The sequence below is a fragment of the Stegodyphus dumicola genome, chromosome X1 (genome assembly GCF_044657685.1).
Source record: "Stegodyphus dumicola isolate Sdum_Otavi_A_Nest chromosome X1, ASM4465768v1".
Lineage (NCBI taxonomy): Eukaryota > Metazoa > Arthropoda > Arachnida > Araneae > Eresidae > Stegodyphus > Stegodyphus dumicola.
Genome location: NC_140780.1, coordinates 206,536,367 through 206,558,177, shown reverse-complemented (window position 1 = coordinate 206,558,177; position 21,811 = coordinate 206,536,367). Strand labels below are relative to the sequence as shown.

At 29.2% G+C, this 21,811-nt stretch overlaps 1 protein-coding gene across 5 annotated transcripts in view; it reads left to right on the top strand.

The window, feature by feature from the left end:
- LOC118188938 (gamma-aminobutyric acid receptor subunit beta-like) overlaps positions 1-21,811 on the top strand; it is a 439,491-nt gene that overhangs the window by 613 nt on the left and 417,067 nt on the right. The window lies entirely within an intron of this gene.

The following is a 21,811-nucleotide window of genomic DNA, read 5'->3' as shown; positions in this document are numbered from 1 at the left end:
TAAAAATTTGAACAATATATTTGATATTGACAAATGTGCGAAATTTATTTTATGTAAAAAGCATGTAAAAATATAAATCAAGAAATGTCTAAAAAATTTAGATCTTCTTTTGTTTGTATAAAAGAATGAAATATGAAGATGTTCCAGAATTTTCTTAAAATACTTTTATAGATAACTTGAATATTAATAATTTTTGCTTCATTTCATTTTTCAGTTATTCTAAACGAAAGTTCAAATAAAATTAGAACAGATGCGTAACTTTTCACTTAATGTTAAAGTAATGCATCCACGTGATACGTATATTTTCCATTAACACTTATTTTGAAATCATTATTATACTGTCATTAGTAGACATGTCAAAATTCGTTGCAAAGAAATAAGCACAAAACTTAAAATTTGAATTTCCATAGCGCAAATAACGTGAAATCTCCTATCATTGACAAATCTCAAAGTCCCTGAGAAATATCTGATATTGATAAAAACTGGGTTAAAGTAATATAAATAGTTTTCAACTAAAGAGATATATATCTGTGAAAAAATAAAGTATAAAAACTGTGATTTTAGATTTTTTTTTTTTTTTTTTTTTTTGTGCGCTGCTGCAGACATTATCCTTTATTTGCAAATTTCAATTAAATTACAACACATGTTTATATACTGTAATCAATGACACCTCTTAAAAGAAATGAAAGGCACTATTACGTACTTTTCTAAGTGGCATACAAGTGCACACATTTATAAGTAAAACTTTTTTATAAATGTTTTTTTATACATTTCGTTATGCAAAATATCTAAGAAACGGTTTCAGGAGTTTATCTCTCAGTGTATACATTTCATTGGCTGCTTTTTCTCAAGCAAATTGTATTAACTATGCATTTTTCAATTCCATGTAACAAATATAATTTTTCTGCATTATTTAGCATTACTTAATATTTAATTAATTTTTTAGTTTGCGTCATACATTTTATGTCAGAACTAAAATAAATGCCATACTCGAATTATCCATTAAGTAAAATTACAAACTTATTAAAGGGGAAAGATGGGAAACTGATAACAACAAACTTTCCAGCAACATCTGAATGTTCGTTATTAATCTGTCTCTGTTTTACATCCAGTTAAAGATGAACACGCTCTGCTCTAATTTCAGCTTTTCTTAATTTCATCAGGGTAAAACAAGTCTGATTTTAACGGAAATGTTTTAAAACTCTGTGGGCACTTCAAAACATTCCCTGCGTTTTCTTTTAACCTTACTAATGTGCAGTTTCTATGTCCTCTTACCTTCCTTAGATCGATTATAGGGATAGAAAAATATTCTCAAGGAGTTTTGGAGCATATGTCAGAAATCCTTTTCATTTTCTAAAGACTTTTATGTAGCAATGAACTTTCCGAAGTAAGATGAAAGTTTTTTAGTGAGCGCAAAAGTATCTAATGTGTTTTACTGCTGTAACAGTAAAACCTCTCCATAATTTTAATTATAGGATAATGAAAGGAAACACTCTTAAGACTTCAATAATATAAAGTTAATTTTTTCGTGTTTTAAATAAATACTGTTAATACCTTGTAACATATACCTATAATGTTTCGCAAAGCAAACAGCTATGACTTAATTACCTTAACTATAAATTCATTCATATTTGATTTGTAAATTTAAAAGTATTTTGCAATTAAAAATTTAATTTTCGAAACTTATGATTCCAGTTTTTAAGCTACACTTCGATTTGTATTTTAAAAACGACTTGGGATCAGGTGTTGAAATAATACATATATAGACATATGCAAAAGTCACCAAAGTTCTGACAATTTCAAAATTTCAGTTCATATTTCGATTAGAAAATTTCTTGGTTCTGCAATCGATTTCTGTGTCATAGAACTTCGAATATTTATCCAAAAAAGTGTTCAAAATGTGTTTATCCAAAAAAAAGTAAAGTAGTTTAATGAGAATCTGAAAGGAAATGAGCTGTCTAAAGAGGAAAAATTAACATACTAATTTGTGAGTACTATGCTTGAAGAATTCTGAGAGATCTTGACTTCACTAAAAGTAAGTTTAGACTTTTAATATAGTATGATCCAGCTTGCTGTATCTATCCTAACTGATATTCCTCTGGCTTTCCTCCTAATTAGGAATTTCCTAACAATACAAACGATTAAAGTTTTTAATGATTAAAGTTTCTTCTCATGAAATTAAGCATATATACCATAATAAAGCTTGTAAAAACTGTAAAATTTAGTTTCATCTCATATTCAATTTTTGGCGCAGTATAACCTTTTGACTCAGTAATTTTAATTGCTTTAAATAGTTCTTAAGCAATTTATTAAAATAAAATTACTCCCTAGTCAATGGCATGACTAATCTTAAATATCTCCTTCAAATATGAGTAAACTTTTAATTCTTAGAGAAATCTAACAATTAAAATCTAACAGTCTACTAAGAAATCTAACAATTGCACTATATTTATAACGAAAGGAAAAATTTTTAAAGACAAAGAGGATTGGAGAGTCTATCTAATATCATATAAAACTCTACAAATTGCTTACAAAATGCTTACTGAGTTTCATAATTTAAGGATTAAAACTAAGTGTTAAATTGTTACGTTGATTTCGAAAAATATGTTTCGAATTTTATTTTTAATCCTGCATTTTAAAATGCTAGTGCGTTTAGTGGAATTTTATTTATTTCGGAAACAATGTTTAAATGTTTATATCAAACCGCCTAGAATTTACTCAGTATAAAAGTTCAAAGTTGTTTTCTAAATCAGAATTCAAAATTTCAACATAAAAGGTATTCGAATCCATCAAATAATATCAAAATATGATATAACCTCTAAATCATTAAACAGAACATTCCTTTCATGCACTATATACAATTTTAATACCATCTTTACAACTTAGAATTGCTTCTCACAAGATAACTAGTTGAATATTTTGACCCAAATTTTTACTTTCTTTTTATTTCATTCTACACGAAGTATTGCTAAGTTTTTTACTTGCTATAATATCACGATTCTAAATTTTAATTTAAGTTTTATCGTTCCACTTAACTGTGAGGCTTGATAATGAATTGCTACTGCGAAAACATTGGTTTATCTAAATTACAAATACCTTCAGTAGTTACAATGGCTTTTTTTCATAAATACTTAGCGTAAAAATAAATCCTTCCGATACAATGTAATTTGCATAAAGATTAATATTGTTAAATTAAGTTCCCCCATAACATGATTAAAACTTCACTGAAAATGTAACTTGTTTAATTTCGTATTTAAAATAATAAAGTTTAACTAGAGTACTTAGTGTAATTAATATACGAGTATTTCTCAGAGTAGCAAATAAATATAACAAAATAAAGTATAAAGCACTTGATATAAACTAATAGCTAATTTTAAGTATATCAATAAGGATTTAATCTTTGAAAAGCTTTAAAGTGAAAAATCTGTAATAGATAAAGAAAGTTTTCTAATGAGATTGCTGTAATGAGATTTATTTCATCAAATTAATTATTAAAAAGTTTAATACCCGACAGCTTGGCCGTGCAATGTTTGTTAAATTAAAATATAAGATTTTCATTTATGTATACTTATAAGAAATGTTAGTATAGGCTTAGAAGAAATGTTAGTATACATTTATGTTCCGAAGCGCATGATGCAGAATTGCTTAGTTTATTTCAGTATACGATTGGAAGCGTAACGTTGAAAAATAATGTTTAATATATAGTGAATTTATAATTGTAGAGAAATTCATCTATGTTATATGATTTAAAATTAAAAGTTTTAAAACATATTGGACATTAATTTTAATTTCAGTTAAAATATTACCAAGCGCAGACAATTACTTGAATTCATAGCCTTAGCACAATTAATATTTCCATTATACATAAAAAATTAGTAAGCTTATTTGTTTCCTTCTGCATTATATTAGATATGAATTTTAGAATCCTTAAAAGTTCACACTGAAGCTTATAAGGTATCTCGAAGGTCATGCTTTTAAATTTGTGTAATTGGAATATTATTATTAAGTATGATATTACAACTTGAAATTTAGTCTTTCGCATTCTCAGCAAAACCTTCCAGAAAACAAATTTGATTTAATCAAGTTAGTTAGACCTGAAGCCTTATATCACAGGTAAAAACAGCTGATTTTGATTACTTACAAATGCATTTAGAAGCAATGAAATAACTTACTTCTTGCTATGCATATAAGTAAAAGAAATAATAGTGATATGCATAATAGTATTTGAATATTGATATTAATTGAGAAACTATAACAAATACGGACGATATACAAATAAAATCACGGAGAGTGCAATTTATGCGACATATGTTTTGAGAAATAAATCGCAAAATGTAGTGATAAATTGAATTAAATTAAAGTAAAACAAAATCATTCGTACTATGTTATTCCTGCAGCATTTGCAGTAATTCATAACAGATTTCACCGTAAGAATATTAAACTCCCAATTGCTAAAACAAAAGACTTCAGACATTATATTTAATTAATGCCGGAAGCATTCGGCAGTAAATCCAAAGCATCTTTCGGACTGACTATATAAAATTATAATGTTCGCATTCTAAAAAATAGTAAATAATCCTGGATATTTAAGTAAGGAGAAACCAATTAAAATGGGACCTTATTTTGACTGTAAGTAGCAATAATCATTTAATTCCTTATCTTGCAATAATTATGAATTTATCCTCATAAAAAGGATTTTTAATTAAAATTATTCCAGTTAAAACTCATATTATATATTTCAATCTTTTCCTAGTTTATTTGTAAAAAAATGCAATACATTCTATGGGTCAAATAAATAACATGCAATGATAAGATCCTTTCATTAGCTTACAATTATAAAATATGGAATCTCTAAGTTTTCCGCTGGCTACTTTCGCACACGTTTAAGAAACGACTTTATTGCCTTCAGTAAAAGAAAACAGACCAATGTAAATCAGCCAAAGAACGATGTATTCTAAGTCAAGCAGAATCTAAAAGCTGACACTTCCATTCAATTAATTTCGCAGCTCAATCACGACTAGAACACTTCTTTTCCTACTTTCACCAACTTGATTCCTCTAATTCCTAGGTCCTACGGAAAGGCGACTCAACGTGTCTGGAAAATTAGAAGCAAAGCGGAGAGGCTTGGTTTGGGCGAGTAAAGTGGCCAGAAACACTAGGCTGAGCAAATGTTTGTGTTTGCCAATCAAACACAAATGCCTTCCTTCATTGCTTCGTGGATCGGTAAAGTACAGAAATGGAACTGCTGCAGGAAATTTGAAAGGAATCCAAAGATTTGGATGCATTAGCTAATCTAGATCAGAGCCTTCATTCTGAATCCTGATTTTAAGTGACACTGTTTGAAACATTTTATATTGCGTGAAACTAAAGAAGAAAATAATCATACCGATACGTTTTCACATGCAGTACACTTAAATGTTCCAATTACTTGTAATTTCGTTAAATGACTTCGATTTTTAAGTAAGAGGTTGGCATTACTCAAACTTACCGTATTTTATAATTTTATAAGCTGGTAGGTTAAAGAAAGAATATTGAAATAGAGCTCAGGATATTTATTAAACGTCTTCAGACTAGGAGACTTTAGTTTCAAAGCTAGTTTACCCCTTGTTTGGCTCTTACATTAATATTATTTGCTTAAGTAAGCATAAATTAAATTTAACACTTTCGCAGGTCTTCTAAATAAAAGTAAAAGTATTTAAAAACTAGACATTGAGCAAAATGTAATTAAGGAAATACAAAATATTCGAAACCCAGCAAAACATACTTAGGGAAATACTTCAAATTCAACTTATTGGATTCTATATCAAAAAGAGCGGTTTTGATTTTACCTAGGAAAATTAGATAGCAAAATACTTATTTTTCAGTACTTATATTACATGAAACAAAATTAAATAGCAAACCTTTCCTGCAAAAGATCAAAAGATTAGGTATAAATCTTCAAACCTCAAAGGTAAGAGGTAAAATATAAAAGCTATGTGTTATAAAAGTAAAGACTGGAAATGACATGCATGAAATCGTAAGTAAAATTTAGTTAGATATATCTCAGATCTAGTACTTCAATAAATTAGAAGAAGACTACATTTTTTAGCATCATTTATTGTGGATAAAATGCCAAGTACTTGAAAAATATTACCTTTACGTTTCTGAAAATTAGATTAATTTTATTAAACACAGAAAATAGCATTACAAAATCAACAAAAATGATTTTAAAATCAAACACTAGTAACGGGAGTTCAAGTCAAAAATGTTTGAGTATTTATTTCGATTTTGTAATAATAAAGAATAAATGTATGCTTGGACATTAATCAAATATCGCGCATTTAATATTTGGTTTACTTTTTCTGAATATTACATTTAATTCAGTATTTAGGTTAAAGGTATCTGCTTTTTATTAAGCAAGTCTCATTTCTGAAGAAACGAAACTCAAACTAAATTTATAATATGTTGTCTTTTCAAACATAATAGTATATGCAATATGGTCAAGTCTTCGTAACTATACAAAATATATCGTGATTGTTCCAGCAGGTATATTTTAGGATTTTTCATTAAAACATCTGTTGTGATCTTAAAAACATACTTAATTTTTGTGTTTATTGAAAAAGGGAACTTTACGGTATAGCCTCTTACCTTCTATTTGAGATAAAGTTTTAATTAAATTATTATTCAGCGAATTTAACAGTTATTCTTGAATCTGATCTGGTTCAGTGAAAATGATTTCTATGTGCAAGATTAAAAATAGTAAATGAAATTTTAGTAAGGTACAGATTAATGAAAGATTAAATAATTTAGACTACATGATAAAATAAATAGCTACATTTCATGAAAATTTAATTGACTACAATTGAGTATCTAGATTTCTGCACTGAAATATGTTTACCAGTGTGGTGGGAATTTATAATTCACAAACATGTCCATACTGAATTCTGGAAACGTTTCTCTCACATACATATTTTTTCCTCCATATCGGAAGATAAAACTATCACGTTTAAGTTTATTCTTATCTATTTACGTTTTCTCTGACATTTTATTTGACAGAAGACATGAGATGTCTCAGATACCATCTTTCAAAATGTGCGACATTATCTGTCACATATCTGAAGCCACTTTTCCGTCAGAAACATATCGATACGAAACCGATAACCGCAAACTATCAAAGCAATATGTGCATGCAGTTATACGTGATATATATATAAAAAGAAACGACAATAGTTGCAGAACTAAATATCTCTTGAGCAGTTGATTGTAAACTCAAGATTCTAGTTAAAGAAATAAATGAAATAAATTTTTAATTTAAAATATAAAAGTTTTGATCCATTTTCGTTAAAATATGTAAGACAAATTTTTATAAGTATTTAGATAAATCAAATTCTGATCAGAAGATTATTGCTCATTATGCTAAATCTTGTTTGGTTAAAAATCCGATCCATAATACGCAAAATTATACGCGAATGGAATCATAAAGATTTTACAATTTTAACAATTTTCACCTAAAAAAGTAAATACGATATAGAAGAGGTATTAACATTAATTTCTTTCATCATAAAAATTATAATTTTAGCATTTCTACAAGTAGTAGTTTTAAAAATAAATGCTTTATAAATTTAACCCAGTTTCTAATTTGTGAAATTTCGTATAATCATTTTAAATAAATGTCTTTTAGAGAAATGAAATAAATTTCAGTGACTGATATCTCGGGTAATTTGACATATTACGAGGGATTTCGTGTGAGGAGAAAGGATTCAACTTTGGATATTAGAAACATTTTTCTTATTGACATCTTTTTTCCAGCTCACATATGTGGATCGTAAAAATTTTACTTTTCGTGACATTTACTCAAATATGTCTTGTGGAAAAACTTTCACAGTCTAAAGACCTACATTAACTAGTTCATTTCTTAATTTAAAAACATTCAAGAGCTGCTTACGATTAACCATTCAAAAGCTGTTTATTCGTACAAATCTTTTGTAAACACTTAATACCGAAAATACTCAAACCCAAGCAATCATATATATTCCTGTGTTTTTGGATAAGCAATGAAACGTGTTCAAGGGAAGCCAAGATAACTATTGCAAACTGTAAACAGCTGAGCTGTAACTAGAAACATAAGCAATCAAAATATAAATTTATAGAAGTTCATAAGTAATAACGCTTTTGGATTTGGTTTCGTTTATTTTAATTACGACAAAGCTTCTAGGGCTGTCTTCCCAAGGGAGGGATGCCTTCGTGGGGGACTTTCTAAGAGAAACTGGCTCGTATACACGGCACACATGAGGAAATCCACGAAAACGGTCATGCAGCCAGCCCGTTCGAGGAATTCGAACCTCGGACGGAACTACCAGTGTTCATCGACTTTAACCGGTCGGCCACTGATGTGCCCAACACCTTTGGAATCAAGTAATAATATAAAGTCTTTAAATATTATTAAGCTATCTAATAATTAAATAAAATCTAGCCAAATGTCTGTAATAATTTTTTGGGTATTAAATCCAACCATTACTCATCGTTATTGACAAAGATAATTGTTTACAAAGATGAGCAAAACTTAGATTTAACCTTATTCGTCATTATCAAAAGAGATAATTTAACATTCTTTCAAAAGTCAAAATTAATATACAATTATTTTTGCAAAACCTCAGATAAAACAAATACGAAATACATAAATTAATTCCTTAATATTAAAATGGCAAGTATGTTTATAATTATATGAATATGATTTTCACATAAGGAACACAATGCGCTGCACAAGCTAAAAATTATTCACAAGCTAAAAACACGAAAATTATCTTCCATCTACTTTATTTATTTATGAAAATCAATTTGAGTGAAAATTAATTTACATGTCAAATTCTTTTTCCAATTCTCTTCAGAATGTATTTGCATGTTTGTTATAGATTCAAACCGCAGAACATGTTATTCATAGTTTTACTCAAAACTTTAAAATATGCCAATTACTACAATAAAATGAAACATGAAAAACAAATATCTAAAAAATAATAATGACGATTTCTTGTCAGTTTTGTTCCCAGCTCCTAACTCATTTATATACATAAGTATTTAATGTATATAATTCTACAAAGATTTTTGTATACTATTTGCACAAAGGATGGAAAATACGTGTTTATCTTAAATGGTGTTTTTCCTCCAAAACAATTGAACTGACTGTGCTTTAAGCTAAACTATTACAGTTTATCTACCTGTTTCACGAAGCAAACTTTTTTTTTTTTTTTGCTAAACTAATTTTTTAAAAGAAAATACTAGCATACTAAATAAGACAGATCATAATTTTAATCTTTAACATGTTAAAAGTAGGTTATACATGAATAGCTTTCTAATTCTTCAAAAGAAAGACTACTAACCTGTAATTAAATATTAAAAATGAAAAATTTAATGCAAGCTCTCAGTGGCATTTTCATATAAAATCGTACACCTGTATTGTAACTAAAATTAGAAGTATGAAAATGGTGCCAAAAAAAAGTTTGATATAATTTTATGCAGGTTTACCACTTCACGTGATGCTTTATACTACCAAGATTGAATTAGAGAAATGAGGTGCTCACTAATCACAATGAAAGATGAATAAGTGAGCAAGAATACTGGCGATTCATCACCAGGATTGACTTTTATTTCAGTGTTCTAAAACTGATAGTGGTAGGATGGTGGAAAGTTTATCTTATGAGCTTCTGTACTTTTCAGTCATTTTCTGTCTCTATGGCGGCTTTTTTTTCTCTTTACAAATTTTGTAACACGCAAAGAAGTCTTCCATCACTCGTTTAATTTTAAACGATCTTTAGCTTTGGAGATTATTGGTAACAAGATTTGTTAAGGAATGATGGCATCATTATTTCTGTTCTTCCAGATAAATGTGTCCTTTTTTAATATGTCCTCTCAACTATTCTAAATCCAGTGTTAAAAGCATAAATTTATATTCTGTACTTCAGGTACAATGAAGAAAACAAAACGTTCATTCTTGACTCATCTAACCAGAACTGAAAGCGTTTAAGATACATATGTTATAACAAATAAAAGCATTTCCAGATTGGAAAAAAGAAGTTTTGTTGTATGATTTCTGTAAAATCATGAAACTGTGTCATGTACAAATATAAAAGTGAACATATTTGAGTCATCATTTTCAAGTAGCTATATTTAAATAATATTGTTCTAGGCACAGAGAGACTAGCTGATTTTAGACAAATTTGTCTATGAAAATGTCTCTGTTTCTGTTAATAGAGTTAACAATAAATGATGTCTATTTTTCCCACCGCTAACAAATTAACAATAGCTGGCAATAACAAATTAACTAATAGCATAATAGCTTTAATCTAGAGATCATACTCTCCATCTAGAGGAGTAAACTGTATTTGACTTTTAGTGTCAATAGTTCAACACTGTTACAAGCTTTAATTATAACTTTAATTCCATACACCATGTTTTCAAAACCTGTTTTCTCAGGACTGCATGTTTGTCACTTACGTATGTGTTGTCAAAGCTCAGCCAAACACGTACTGAAGGAGTGTTGTACTTTATGCGCATTCCATCTAAAGAAACGAGCATTACACGAATTGTTTAGAACGTAGCTTTGTTTGCAAGTGAGTTAAATTCTTTATTTCGCAGATTATTCAAAATATTATGCCAACAATAAGAATTTCCTTGTACTCTTTCTCATACAAAATACTCATAAGGTTTTCGAACTACTTTTACCAGAATCAGCACAGCACAAATCTAGACACTTAATGGTTAACTAACTACGACGAATAACTAGAGATCGTGTCTGAGGTGAAGCATGCCTTCATGGGAGGGTCATTCTAGAAGACACCTCGCATTTACCTTACGTAGACCAATGCAATTATTACAATATAATCAATGTAATGAACAATTATTGAAATCGATACAATGAAACCTTTTAGCATATTAGAACTATACCTTGCATTAATTATCAGTGGTTCATCTTAGGCCTGCAACTAGTAACCTACCACTAAGCCACTAGTAGACAAATATCGGTATAGACAAAAGGTATAAATGAAAGAGCCAGAATGAAAGCGCTAATGTTCATTAAACTTCTTAAGCGCATATAAATACCTTATTGGTTTCGACATTAAAGACCAAATGCCAGTCATTAATGTTACTTCAAACCTCAGATAAAACATGGAGATACTTTTTCGTGTATAATATGGTACTGTAATAATGTAAAAAATGGGGTCTAAAGCATTTACTTTCTACTAAGCTAGCTATTGCGTGATACATGAGTTGAATTTCTCTTGGAGAAGTATGATTTGTGAGAGTCTGTTTCATAATTCATCAATTCTTCCTTCTAGTTGCGCCACAGACACTAAGTGTACCAAGAATCAAATACTACGGATTCAGATGATCAAAAATTAAACCCTTAGATCTCAGTTATATAAGCCAATAAAAGTACACCGTAATTGGAATTTCTAGGGCGTTCATTTTCTGCAATACGATTTAGAGAATATTCATAAAAGAGTTTTTTGATCAATTTAAACTATGTCCGGACGCAAATCGTTATTTTCTAAACTCGTATATTCCCATTGCCTTACATTCTTATGCATATATTTAGTCAAATTGCACAAAAGAAAGTATTATCTGTTTTTATACTAACAGGTTGTTATAACATGTTTAGACAGTGTTTAACTCTAAAGGTTTAATCTCAAAATCATGTAAAAATTGAGTAATGGTATAAATCTTGATAGAAGAGCGCTACGCTTCAGCAAGTTTAGTAACTGAGCAACAATTATATATCTTTATGCTATTTTAACTGAAACTAAACAAAGAACAATCACCCCTTATGATTTATTTTAACTCTTAAAAAAAACTGCTTACTTCATATTGTAATTTAATGAGGCCTTAGAATTTTGTGTACCTCTGAAATTTAAATATTTGAATATCAGATACTCTGTAAAAATATGGGAAAGACACAGTTGCTCCAGGTTGTTGCAGACAGTAAGGTCGACATTACTCTAACTTAATTCGTCCATAAATTTTTCATTTTAATTCTGGTAACAAAGCTCGCTTCATATCTGATGTAATTTCACTTTATATAGTTTTATTTAAGATGTTAAAATGTTAAATGTTAAAATGCGTCCTACAGTAAGAGCTTCATTAACTGAAAATTTAAAAGTTGTTAAAATTTTAAGCGTTCTTGATGTTACCGATGATATTAAATTAGCCTGCATACACAAAATCTAAAAAATTATATCTTCTTCTTAATACACATTTGACGTACTTCTTGAATTCTTGATAAACCGTACTTCAGTTTATATTTAAATGCAGTCGAAATCCAATCTATCCCTGCATGTTAAGTACATTCGGCAATTCATTTCAATTTTGTGCTTCCGGGTTACTTCATCTTGAAAAAACAGGTGAGAACTATCTGCAATAAAGTAGAGGAAATTCATTAGAGCAATGGATTTCGTTGTGATCATTCGAAGAGAAACTGGCTGGTATTCAAGTAATACATTGGAATAACCATGAAATCTCCGTAAAACAAGAACCGGATTTGAGCTGAACAACCATTTTTCAGCCTTCGTATCCATTCGGTGGCGTATCGACTATGTCCATTGACAGAAGCTGAAATCGTGTTCAGATGTTTAGAACTGACTTTTGCTAAAAATGAAAATTTTTATGTATGAACCAGAATTACCAACCTTCTATTAACATACATTGCATTTTAGCAGTTATATACGTACTGGTAACTGTTAAGTAATGCATATTAAACCTCAGATTTAATGGTCAATACTTCTAAAATATTTTAAAATTAATTTAATAATTTCTGAAGCAATTTAATGCCTAAATTGTCATCGAAAGATTTCAGTTCAATATAAGATTACATAAAATAGTTTTTTTGGCAAAAACAATGAAATCATATGTGCGTAAAATACTGAAAATATATATACTGCATTTTGCCAAAATTTAATTTCCAATTCTGTATCTTATATTTCTCCTAAAACAATTCAAATATTTTATATCAATTCATTACTTATTGTTTTTAATGTGTCATTTAATTTCGTTACCTTAAAAGAGCTCTTCAGATTTATTCGGTAGACTTTGTCTCACAAAATTAGTAGACTTTGTGTCCAACCAGTTTTTAACAAATGTACCACTGGAGATGGAAGAGGGCTTTTGTAGCCCTCTTTCTTGTCACCACTCTCTAGGAAAACTTTTTGAATTGGTTAATTTCAGATTGTCCCATTCCTCGAAGAACAAATGTCTCAAACTTCCTTGCTTTGTCTAGACGGGTTCGGGCAGTCTATCTCCGTTAGATGAACAATGAAAATTCAATTGCATATATTCTGTGCCCTTTGCTCGCCTACTGAACAGTTTGCTTTCCAACTGAGCCCCTTCCTATTCAATAGTGTCAGAACATGGGACAAAATCGACTAACGAATGTTAAATATGCCTTCATCAGCAGTCTATCTCCGCTAACCACGGTACCGTTTTGGAAAGTAAAAAATATTGTTAAATCAATTTGGAAAATAACAGCAATCAAGATAACTGTATATCTCCTTTTTATCTTTGTATACAGTGTTTAATGTGTGTTCTGTATTTTTCTTGTAAGTTAAAAACTTTCCACTCATATCAGTTTTACAATATCAGATTGAGTGCAGTGAAAATACAATTCCGAATTGGTTCGTTTTCAACAACTGATGAATAATATAGAGGCATAATTACATTTTTCCCAAATCATTGCATACACTTGTCTTAGAACGAGTCATTATCCAATGAACATATAAATACTCCTTGACTTTTTACGTTGTAAGAAATGATTCGATGTTATACCAAAAATAACTCAAGGACAGATATTCGCTCTTGTACATAAGATCGATAAAATAATTTTCGTTGTAATTTTTAAGGCAACTGCGGAAGTATAACCAGAAAATTCTGTAGTAGAATTTACAGAAGCGGTTGAAACTAAGAAAACATTTTTACTCTAATAATTTTCTTTAAAAAACTTTGAATAAGAGCTGGCTGTTATAAAAATTGATCACAAAAATGAAATTACTTTAGTTTGCCTAAATTATCGCTTGAACAATTCTTGAAATTGAGCTTGAAAATATCCGTGCTTCGCTACCTTGAAAAACATATGTGCCTGTTTTAGCTGAGATAGCTACTCAGTAGTTAATAGACTCTGAAAAAATGTCCTCCTATATCCCCTTTTCTTCATTTCAGCATTTCAGATGCTGCTTTTCTAAGCTTACTTATTTGTTTATATATTTCTTACTAAATGAGGACCATGCCATTGAGGTAGATCATTCATTCTTGCATTATTATGTACTAACATATCCGAATTCTGAAATGTTGTCCACTTTTTTACATGTCAGGGCGGTTTGCTTGATTGTAATGAAATAACAGAAAAATTTTGGGTAAGTGAAATAGGTATTTTAACTTATTTATACTGATTTCGATAAAGAGACTTGCACGAAAAATAGATCGTATGAAATTATTTTACGAGGAATTTTTATATCCAAATATTCTTCAGAAACCGTTTCAGTTATAAAACTTGTAGTCATAAAACTGAAATTTATCAAAGTTAAAAATTTAGCTGAGAAAATTCTGAGATTAGAGTTTCATTCTTTAACACAGATGCACAATTTTACGCATTTAATTTAAAAATTTTAAAACATACAATTGTTTATGAAGAAAGCAGATTCAGTCTCTGTATTCAGTCTCTATGTAGAAGAAAACGAATGCAAAATGTTTTGAATTTCTTTCTGAATATTAAATGTAGAGTTTCAAGATTACACACTTGTGAAGAAAGAAAATGTTTAATATGGTTTCTGTATACTGATGTAGGTTTAAATCTCTATTCTTTAATTATTGCGGTGGTAGTACACAATATTATAGTTTAGAAGATAACACGAAATATATTTTCTTTAATATATAAAATCTGTGTAAATAAGTTCTCTAGACATAGAAATCCCTGAAATTTTTAAAAAAATTTTTTTAAATTTATGTAAGAATATATCGTGTTAAAATCTCACACTCTTTGGCACTGCATGCTGCAGTAATCCTGCTTGAAATGTATATTTATTTGACTTCAATAGTTATTCAAATAACCAAAAGGTTGAAATTTGATGTAAGAAAAAATTAAATACGTATATTGAAAACTTAACATAAAACTTTATGTTACACATCTAACATACGCAAGCATGTGTAGATGTGTGTGCATATATATATATAAGTTAAAAGAAAATTCTGAGTGCTTACGCTAAAATGTAGCTTAGAATATATATATGTGTAAGATAAAAAATATTAAAGCAAACTTCTAATTTTAATTGGCTGTAACCTCTTTTATTTTTTTATTTCATTTGAGGACAACTTCTCTCTATCTTAAAAATAGAGCTAGAAGTCTAAAATGCGTCATTCAAATTAATCATGTAATCCTACGTAACATGTAATGCAGATACCTCTTGCTCAATCAGTAAATTGTAAACCAAACCTTTTTTCACTCGAACTGAAACTTTTTGGTTCTCTCCCTTCTTCGTCTGAATTGCTGTGACGCTTTCGCGTACGTTTTCCTCCTGGCAAGACGCTTTGCGGCTATCTTCTTTGTTCACTGAATATCTGCTGAGCTTGAGGTAACAAAAATGTACGGCGCATAAGACGCCCTTCCGTATGTGAACCAAATATCGCGAATCCAGAATTCCTTTCCTCAATAATAAAATTACCTTGAATCCGGACATGTCTGCCTTGCGAAATTTCTTTGCTAGCCGCCAAAGTCCCAAATCATTCACATCATGACATATATATACATATATATATATATATATATATAACAATATTACAAATTTTTAAACAATAATATCTCAATATTATTTCTGCGGAACATGCTGCTGAAAAATTAATCAAATATAGACAAAATAGTAAGAAATCTAAAATCTTATCCACAAAGGCATGAAATGCAAAACCAGTGAAATCACTAAATCCCTCAATAAAAATAAAAAGAAAACCCATCAATTAAGAGTTTCCAAACCAGAAGGAATTCTGAAAAACAAGAGAAATATAAAGTACCTAAAATAATAAGAGAACACGACTAAAATCCTATTAAACGTTATCAAGAAGAGATAGATCAGATTCAATTGAATCCTTCTTCCCTTTGTTGCGTTTTTATTGAGGGATTTTGAGATTTTACTTGATTTCAAGTCTTTGTGGATAAAATTCTAATTTTTTTACTATTTTGTCTCTCTCTGTCTATATATATATATTTAATTATTAATTTTCGATTTATCATTATCTCCTGGGAAATGAAACGTAAAACTATTGCAAACTGAAATTAGGAAATATTAACAATTAAGAGGACTGCGTTAAAACTATTAAAAACTTGTAATCAACTTAAAAGTAGCTTAAAACTGTTTATGGTGTGTACATTCTAAAGAAAAGGAATTCATTTTCAGGCTGGTTTCCAGGAAGAGAGTTGATTTGTCATGCGGAATTTATATATATATATATATATATATATATATATATATATATTAGAGCGCATTTCGATAAAATATTAGCATCATGCTTGTGTATTTTCTGCAATAGTTTTTCTAATTGTTAACATCTTACGTAGTATTCCTAGCGCATATTTGCAGTGAAAATCAAACTGAAATTCCTTACCTTACGAAACATGAACTCAAATTAAATTTTATACACTTTGTTTTAAGACAATGCAATCTCAACGCAGTATTAAATATTTTATTATTATAATATAGATTGTACATAGTCTAATGTATCGCTAATAAATTTCAAAACGTAAACCTAACGAAAGAACAGTTTAATATCTTCGAAGATGAGATTTTGAAATCGTACTCTTATTATCGAACAAGTAATACATGGGCTTATGCATTTAGGTCCGTAATTATTTATTTACATGCATTTGTTTTCTAATCACGTTATTTTCTCGGGAAATTGTAAATAAATTGATTGTTTTACCTAACCTCTCGTTTGGAAAACTAACGATAAACATCAAACAAACAATAAATTTGAAGTTGGCAAATCATTGTCTAGATTATTATATCATAAAATTTATTTATCGGAAGGTACAATAGCCATTCTTTCAACATGGCCGGTGTCTGTAACGATTAAAAATAAAACTATGCTTGTCCATTAGTCTCAAGCAAAAGCATATTTAATGTAAAGCAATAAATATTTATTAGGAGCAGGTAACGACCAAAATGGTTATATTTTTATGCGACTTCGCTGCGACGTTTAATCTGAGAAACTTCATAATTTTAGACGAATAAAAATTGCCGTTAAGTTTATCTTCAAACTCTTCAAAGTTAAGCGCTCTAACGGCTGTAACCCAAGGGGCTCTTCAGAATGTACGATGTTCTTCAAATTCTCTTATCACTTTGAGAGATTAATATTTCCCTTAAAGCAAGTTTTAGACTTTTACTTAATTATTTTACTCTACTTATGGTAAAGCACTGATTTCATTTGCTTCAATTCCACAACATATTGAACAGAAATAAAACGGATGAACTACATTAAACTGAGTGCAATACATAATTAAGGATACTGTTACTTTCGTTTATTGTATTATGAAAGCCACATAAAGTTTTACAAAACTGTTAAAAGTTTATAAAAGTAAATATTTACAAACAGGCAGCAGCTATGCAAAAACATTACAAAATTATCCAAAGCTCTAACTGTTGGGTAAAGCAAAAGATGCCACTGCCTCCCATAGTACTTACTCTGAGTAGGTATTGTTATTCTTTGGCTGCCCATAAAATAAAAGTTAAAAAACAATTTGTGCTAGGTAGTGTGGTGGTGGTGGTGTATTTAATTACGGCAAAGCACACTAGGGCTATCTGCCTAAGGGAAGGAATGCCTTCGTGGAGGACTTTCTAAGGGAAACTGGCTCGTATACACGTTACACATGAGGAAAACCACGAAAGCACCCATGCAGCCAGCCCGTTCGCGGGATTCGAACCTACCGAACTACCAGTGTTCAGCGACTTTACCGCTCGGCCGCTGGTGGGCCTCAATTTGTGCTAGGAATAATTTATTAATAAAACGCTTTTCTTTGTAACAAGATACCTTAAGAATTGATCAGCGATTCGTTTTCTTGAAAGCTGTCTACATGAACAGAGATTTTTAATTAGTTTTTTACTTTCATATTAGTCTTAAATGTTAAAATAACATGCGTAGAAAAAACAAATGCTTTTATCGATAATAATTAAAAGTATTCATATTGTAACTTATAATTTAAGATTTGCCACTTTTCGTTTCTCTTCTACTCTGCAAATAACTCTGGAATATGAAAACTAAAAACTTATTACTTTCTTATATGCCATGTGAAAAAGTTAAAAAGATCCTTTACGCAAAGGAGTACGTGTACGAGTGTATACTAAAGGTACAATATGCTGTATAATACATGCTTTAAAACTCTTTATTTCTCAGTAGTTATAATACAACGAATCAAACTAGTAGTAAAAGACTAGTAGTAGTAGTCTTACTAGGAGTAAAAGAAACGTTTCCGGTTTAATTTTCTAGATATTTCTTACTTCTTACTTATTTCTAGATCTTACTAGAGATTAATGACTGCAACAGTTCAGAAATTCATATTTAGATACTTCATACTTAAAACAGAAATAAAACAAGTATTTTAAAAGAATAAACGCTGTCATTTAAACTTTCAATTCCTTTCGAAAGTTTTACCTATTAATTTACTGTAAAAAATGATGATTTTTAGCTTGTCACATGATTCTGTATTAAAATAGCAATTCTGCGGCTGTAAGCTGCAGTCTTTTAACACCAACGATAGAAAAACGTGCTAATTTTAGGCATCTAAAGTACGTAAAATAAAGCGCAAAAGCACATCTAGAAATTTACTTATTTATAATCTACTTCAGTTGATTACCATACGAACAGTAAATCCATTTCAATTACTAATTTGGAAACAAAGTTATTTTGGAATAATTCGCAATTTGGTTAATTTGGCGATTATGAAAACTCATTCAGTTTTTCTCAATGTATATTCTCCTTCCAGTGGAGCAACTACGGTATATCAACAGAAGAAGATGCTTAGGAAGGTCAACTACATGATATAAATTATATTCAATGGGAATGAGGTCAAATAGTCAATAACTGGAGAAAAATCGGTATATGCGGCTGTCGCTACTGTTAGAAGAGCAATTTTACTTTGGCTTCTGCTGAGTTAATTAGCATAGAATACATACGTATTATATGTATGTCGCTCACAGAAGTTCTTACCGGGCCCTTATTTTCGCAACCGTTGGTCGTATACATGTACTTCCAGTTACAAAAGTGTTTTAAATGACGAAAATATTCATGTTATGACATTTTAAAATTTAAGAGCATCAGTTTTGAAAACATTACGGAATCTAACATTTTAAACGCTCCCGTTTTGCATGTCGGTTAATAAATAAATTGGGACAATACGCATTAGAACTTTGTTTCTCAATAACTGTATTCAATGATATTATTTTTGTTATTTACGAGAGATTCGTTAATTTAATTTTGTTTTTATAATTGGTGTACTGAAAGAATTTTCACACAAGCAATTTATCCATTTTCAAAGCTAAAAACTGCGTTATTAATATTATCAGGAAGTTTTATTACTTTAGAAACATAACTTAATATTAATAATAAAAATAATAATAAAAATTATGCGTAAAACTAGAAATATTATTATTTTCGTAATTTTGCAAATAATGTTATGAAATTATTAATTGCCAATACTCGAGCATAAAACTATTTTCTAGAGCGTGAATCCTATAAGAGTCCATAAACAGGATCTTCTTTATTTTAAAAATATAAGTTCATCAATACTTTTTATGACAGTCTGAGCAGAAATGCTCTTCACTTAATCCACTAACTTTAGAAATCATTCATTTTCTAAGCCAGTATTTTAACTTTAGTTATCTACAAATGCAAATATTTCGCTCTTCAATTTGTATACGACCCCAACTTTAAAATGAAATATCTCGGAACATTTCATTTTTTTTTACAATGAGCATATTTTTTTCTTAAATATATAAAGGCAGGAAGAACTTATAAAAAGGTAAATTTTCTAATTTTTATAAAATAATTTTTTTAAATTTAAAAACTCAAAAGATGAGTAATTCGATTATTTAAAAAATTTTTATAATTGAAAGCATGTGTCTAAAATATGAATATTTGGATTATTTAAATGTTTTTATAATTGAAAGTATGTGTCTACGATCAAAGGTTTGTTAATATTACATTCTGTCTCAAATGAAAGCTTGATATAAAATATTTTCATAAAATTTTGTGATTTGTGATACAATAAAATCTTATACAAATTTCATTTTAATTATAATTTAATGTTTGTTGAGGATGTTAAATTATCCTTTCAATTGCTTGTTATTTTTTAAATAAGTATATGTAACAAAATATTACCTACTTTATTTAAAATGAAATGCTACATATTCAATAAACTTATTTGCCGAGTACTGATTTATTATTACTTCTATGGCTACCTTACTTGCATTATGTTTTCAGGTTGTTTTTTTTTTAAATTTCAAAAGGATGACACGTGAAAGGCTCTTGGAAATTGCTTTCAAATACTTGAAGTGAGAAATTTTAGAGCCTCATTTTAACTTCACGCAAATCGACGTTTTATTGAATAAGCTAAGAAATAGTCAAAAATCTCTTATACTTCTTTGAATAAATTGTGAATCTTATCATGGCTTAAAAACGTTCATGAAAAAAAATTGGCCCTTATACTTTGAGTACTCGATGTTCGAGTTCAAGGCGTCTGCGAATATTTCTTTGAAAATATGAAGATGTTCTTCACTTCCTCGCAACCTGTATTTTTTGTCCTCTATTTTTGCGCTAAGATTATCTTATTTTCTATTTATTTCGCAAGGCTGAAAATCTATTTTTTCCATCTCCTTTCATCACAACATTTATTTTATTTCCAATATATGAAAGACGAGAATTTAGCAGTGTAATATGTTATAATACTAAAGAATTATTTTCATTATTTTAGAGAAACTTTTAAGGTAAAAGTTTAGAAAGGAGTTTTAATGATTTTAAATACAACTTGCTATTAAAATTACAAAAATCGTCAATTATAAATGTTATTAATTACAAACCTGCATCAGGTTGTCTTTCCTACACTCATTTAAATTTCTGTTAAAATATTTTGAGCTAATTTCCTGCCCCTTCTGATATAATAGTGCTAATATTTTTATGAGATTATTTAACATAAGACCCCTCACCTTTAGTTTTAATTTGCCTTATCCTCAAAGATTCGTTTTAGCCTCAATCGGTTAATCTTTAAATATCAGTAGTTAATAAAGGCCAGTTTTATTTTTTGTCCAGTAGACACTAGTGTGTGTTGGTCGACTTATATATTCTGATCCTGTACAATTGACTAGTCAGATAGCACTCTAAAATGCAATTTTATAAGATAAAAAGATAATCTATAATCAAATTATCTGCATTTTTTTATATTTCCTTCGGTAGAGCAGCGACAGTGTGTCCGAACGTGGTAGGTACTTCCTGAGTTTTACGTCCAAGCAAAAACCTCATTTTACATCTTCAGACAGTTCTTTTGATATTGCGTATCTTAAAATTAAAATATTCTTCATTCTTTAAAAGAGATAATAATAATGTATGCCCATATATATATATATATACGATCATAGTTCTCGATTCTTCAAAGTATTTCTGGGGAAAGTCTACTACAAAACTTTAGTCCCAAAAATGCACATAATATGTACAGGGCATCCCATTAAGACCATTCAAACTACAGACAGATTCTTCCCGTTGAATCTGTACCTTTATGACCCATAGTATTCGAAATAAATCCTAAAAAAGTATG